The 5,495-nt window shown below is 44.5% G+C and overlaps 1 long non-coding RNA gene across 1 annotated transcript; it reads right to left on the bottom strand.

The window, feature by feature from the left end:
- Positions 1–339: 339 nt before the first annotated feature.
- Positions 340–3,521, bottom strand: LOC149343905 (uncharacterized). Its single transcript, XR_016282737.1, has 3 exons — positions 3,185–3,521; positions 2,194–2,374; positions 340–520 (listed from the first exon to the last, which is right to left on the bottom strand). It is a non-coding gene; the product is annotated as an uncharacterized LOC149343905 (long non-coding RNA).
- Positions 3,522–5,495: the final 1,974 nt, after the last annotated feature.

A 5,495-nucleotide genomic window follows, 5' to 3' on the forward strand; every position in this document is an offset into this window, starting at 1 on the left:
AACACAGAAACGAAATAATTTCTTCTGTAACATGAAAGTTCCATGAGCCACATAATAAACCCGTGGAAAAAAACTGCATGCATACACACACATCTCTCCAAAACAGCTAAAAAATCCCACACAGTGAAACAATGCTTACACTGTCTTAAGACCAACATTAAAGGCTGCAAACACTAGCGAATTAAAAGTCAAACAAATACCAAACATATGCTAAATGTCCCCATGGATGTAGATATTAAGCTATGAGCTGATTTTAATAAAAATGCATCAGCACAGAAATGCTTAAGCGACTGTTGGTGCACTATCCTGACACTGGTCCTCAATATCAGACAGCCTGCTTGTTGTTCATCATTATCATCAGCCTGAATATGCCCACTGCAGGGCAAAGGCCTCTCCCATGCCTCTCCAATTAACCCTGTCGTTACTTGTCTGCATCACCAGCGGAAGAGGTAGCGTCCTAGTGATGAGACGTGTGCACGAACGTGAGCCTCCTCCATGGCAGAATGCAGCAGCAAGAGAACTGCACAAGAAAACATTCAAAGTATACAGTTATAGTAACTTCTAATAGAATCAAACAAGGAGAAGCAACAATCAGTTAAATGTGCACTAAAATGCAGCACTCCGAGTGAGTTTGATAAGGCTGCTGAGTAATAGCATAAGCAGCAGTCACAAGACTAGAACTAAATGTAATGCGTCCTTGAACAAGAAAAAGCTATAACATGCTGTTGTGTTCAATTCTGCCCCCACATTCGAAGACTGAATGATATTCACAGGAACTGACATTAACGTGTTACACCAAATTAGGCTACCACGAAGAGATATTTAGCCATTCCAGCCATATGAAGATAACATGCAGGCCATCAAATATAAAAATTATTTTGTGTTTCTGATTTGTCTGCACAAAAATTCAGGCAGCTTTTGTTTTCAAAAGTGATGGCACAAAGGCATTGCAATATAATGCACATGTTGCTGTAGATAATGTATCACTTGGAGCTATACCAGGTGTTAGGGGAAAATGTATGAACAAAGAGTACAAAGGTGAGCAAGTTCGTCAGGGCAAGAGTGGCACACTCTAAAGCAAATGAATCAAAATATTAAGGCACACACTGCGTCAGATACAATACTTGTATGTAAAGCTGCATAGAACTACAAGCGATAAAAGCCTCAGAAACGTGCCCCTAAGGGAGCAGCTGGACTGGTAGTTTTTTATTTGTCCCGCAGCACATCCCTCCAGTGCTGAGGCCTGCTCATATCTGTTTAAGTTAAGAATACAAGGGAAACAAGCAAACAAGTCTTCCAAAGAAGATAAAAATGTGCACTTAGGTTGTTCTTTAGGAAATTACATGTCACTAATTGCAGCAATAAATACCTCGAGAAAGTAAATTAAGCTATTTACACAGCTTATTACAAACCTTGATGGCACGGGAGAAAGGCAACATCAAATGCATCGGTTCAAGTAAAGCCAGGGGTCTTGTTAAGGTCACAGCAATATTTGTTGACTTAGGCTCAGCTAGTGTAATGCAATCAGTAACTGAACGTCGGCATGAATAAAAATAATGCACCAATACTCAATTCCAAATGCATTTCAACTGTACAGTGCAGTCAATTGTGACAAAGGGAGCGTGAAAGAAAACCTCAGCAATGCTCATGACATCGAATAAGCACCTTTCTTCTGTACAGCTAAAATATAAGCTTTACAGGGTTTCATGTAATGCAAGGATGACCTGGTAAGGTATCAATTATTGATGCTAGCAACAAATATGCTTCTAAAGCAGAGTGCTCCATTTGAACGCCAATGTTCAATTATGCATTGCCCGTTAGGCCATGCCTATCACATCACTGGTTCACTTCAAACATGCCATACCTTGTAAGAGGTAGGTACTGCTGAAGTAAACCTATAAAATTTATTTGCTGCTTTTAGACCGCTGTATAAAGGTCATGAAGCAGATAATTGTTTTAATTTGGTCTATACTGTGGTCAAGATTTCCAAGCACGAGAGGCATGAGGGAAAAAACTATAAAAAGCATTTCACACTACAACACAATGCACTTGACTAGGGGAGTGCTTTCATGATGCCCGCAATAGCTTTTCCCTTTCTCTTGGTCCTCTTTTAAAAGAAAAAGAAACGAAATAGAGGGAGCCTGGACCAGAAGATTTTTGGCAGGCTAAAAAAGACAAGGAAAATATACCCACTTGTCTACCTATCCTTTTACAAGTGGCACATGCTTGATATCCAGTGTCAATGGCTGATAGGCTGAACCAGCAGGTCTTGATGTCATTTGCCTCTGGTTGAGGTAGCATTGGCTCGATGACAGATGAAATCTGGTGCAAAAGTAGCGTGATGATACCGGTGGAGCAGCTGTACAGGGCTTGACTGCGGGTGCATTTGAAGAAAGGCTGCATAGAGCCATGCTTTCATAAACATCACAGAAGCCACATCCCATTACAACCTCTAGCTGTTCAGTCCAATGTGTTCATGAGTGGAAGCTAATGCCTATACCTAATACCTATGCCTCCAATAGTTAGCAAAAAAATGGTTTACAAAGCTTGTCATACTTTTCTTAAAGCTATTATTCACGAATCACGTTATACTTTTATCGCTTCGGACTGAAAATGGGGGAATGACATAAATGTAGTGAACGTAAAAAAATAAAATGACAACAAACCTTCCATTGTGCGATTACCTCAGCTGCACTGCAATGGAATGGTTCTGCTATTTTTAATCGTCGTTTCGTTGACCAGAACTATCAAGAAACACAGCACTTGATGTGACTGCGACATAGAACGGGCAATGCTCCTTATCCACTAAACACTCAGGCAGCAGAATCAAAAGACGCACGCCGCTACAAGCACTTTTCGTTCTTATGGTCTCCTTTTCACGCGTTGCTCCTGTTCAGTCGGAATAACGAATCAAGCAGCACCCCATGCTTCTCGGCGTGCAACCAAATTCTATCACATAACTCCTGCGCCGAGGAGCTGACGCAAAGAGCGTGAGGCGGCGGGTTAAAAGTTGCATAGTTGGCAAGCGAGCGTGTCAGAACACCTTCTCTCTGCAAACGATCGCGTGGTGCCCGCATTTTGCACCTCACTGCAAACAAGACGTGAAGACCAACCCAAATGCATTCGCAGCCCTCAATCATACCCCCGACACATCGCAGAAGTCATTTTCCAGTTCTGCACTTACATTTGTCAACGTTCACGGCAAGCCGTTTCTTCTATCGGGCATCGGGCGCCGGCCGCTCTCGGCGTGGTTGCGTGCAGTACGTCAGAGCAGTCTTTGAGCACTGCGTGCGCGTAAGAACGTCTTCCGCAGCACTGGAGCCATCTGTCACCTTCCGAGTTCAGTCACACTACCACAACACTAACGAGGCCGCACATTTAACACAAACAAACTGAAGAAACGCACCCACAACTTCACAACCGTCGCACCCCGTCAACAAAGAGTCGTTTCAGCGTCCTAAAAAAGATAGTGCAGCGCGCGGCCAACATGAGACTCGCAATCCGCCGCCAGCGAACGGAAAGGTGGCGCTAACGTCGCCTAACTTTACACGCGTTAAAAAAAGAATTGATAAAGCCCTTTTTGCCACAAACGTGTTGCATTAAACGACAAAATATTTTGTTTCAATTACAAAGTCAGCAAATTGCAATGATTGAGGTGAAAAAATGCGACTACTCACAACCATCTGTTTCTGGCGGCGCTGCGAACGAAAGCTTGGAAAACCGGGCAGCATGCCGGGCAGCTGCAGTCGACGCATCTGGGAACAGGAAAGCCGCAGCCGCTGCACGGCTGCACTGTCTGCCTAGTTCTAAGGCTATAACTCATCTCCCCGTAACTGCGTCGCAGAATAAGGAATGATGATGATGTTGCCAAACGCTACTGGTTTCGGTTTTTATTTTCGCATATTGTGTGGCTTAGCGTACTCTACACAGCTTGGCTCATGCGATTTAGTGTATGTGTGTGTACCTAGGGAACACGAGCGTTCGCACGCCGCTCTAGCGTGACGCGCGAAACTTTCAAGGCTGCGCTGCAGCATCGCCTCTGTTTTGTGTGTCTTTATATCACGTCATTGGACACCTTGCACGCTCTTTGCTCGAGCGAGCCCCGCCGACACTCGCGCTACCGTAGTCTTTTTGTGTGCTTCCTTGATTGCTTTTTGCCTCTGCCTTATGCGGTCCTCGGCTCGGCCTCACGTCCGCTGATGGCAGTAAGAAAAGGCGAAGAATGAACACATGCTTTCGCGCGTCTACTCCGTATGACTACGTTAAAACCCAACACTTTATTCCAGGATTCCTTAGTCATTGCATTGCGGGAAGATAGAAAATACAGCTATCACCACGTTTTCCCTCGCCACAGCTTTGTACCGTGTTTGCGTTGAAGGAGATGCAAGTGAAGATGCGGAAGAGGCACTGCGCCTGTGCTTTAGCGGTGCTCAAAGTGGGGGCTGCTCTCACCCTAGCTTTTTCCATACTGGAAGCTCCTCTGTGGCTCAGTACTACCGAAAAATGTAACAAGTCAAGAATGAGGGCTTATAGTGCTCCAATTGCCGTGCGCCTTCCTCATGCAAAGCCCTTGTTACCGCAGTTGAGTACAGCGGGCCGGTGTTGCCTGTTTTGTTTCTCTATACTTCTCTTTATAGTATCGGCCGCCGAACATGAATAAAAATTAATATTGCCTTGCCTGAAATTTCGCATGTACAGTCGCTGAGGAACGAAGCAACTTGAGTTCTCGAAGCTGTAAGCCTGCACACGTTACACAGAATTTACTCAGAGCGCGAAGCGGTGCGGCCCTTTTCGCGCGGGGTTTTTCAGTCCCGTGCGATCAGCCATTGCTGGTCGCTCGAGGAGGAGGGTAGTGCGAGGGTTTAAATTGGGCGCTCCCACGTGGAGTGGCATAAAGTGTACCGGTCACTTTTGCATGGCGGGCAGTGTGCAGGGAAAGTGTGCTTGCGGTGCAGGTTCAGGAAGCTGGTGATATAATTTGGGCGCCATTTGGGCTAGCGAGAACGTGTCATTCAATGAGTGTGGAAACACATCGGTGCAATGCTAAACTTGAATTTTTTTGTAGCTCGCAGCAATAATCCCTCTGAAACCTCAGAGCGAAACGCTCTTAATGCTAGTGTGTTTTAGCACCGTCGTACGGTACATCACTGTTCAACTGCACGTTAAAATATGACCTATCAAGAATTACAACAATAGCAACACCAACGTGTTTCGAATTGGCAGAGTTGTTGTACAGCTCTGCTGAAATTCTTTGTTAGTTCTGAAATGTTAAATCTGTTTAATGACTGCCTGAGTACAGAATTTAAGGACGAATACGCAGCAGAAAGCATTGTTTTCGTGTAGAATGAGCCATCAGCGAAACTGATTCGCTGTAACGAAGTCATCATTGCGCTTATGTAACACAATATGTCACTAGCTCCTATTTTTTCTTAAAGTTCTTTTAATTTCCTTGAAGTGCGAGGCAATAATACTTGAGTATTCTATGAATTCATTCA

This window comes from Amblyomma mixtum, chromosome 5, assembly GCF_055824585.1.
Source record: "Amblyomma mixtum isolate Tamu chromosome 5, ASM5582458v1, whole genome shotgun sequence".
Taxonomy (NCBI): Eukaryota; Metazoa; Arthropoda; class Arachnida; order Ixodida; family Ixodidae; genus Amblyomma; species Amblyomma mixtum.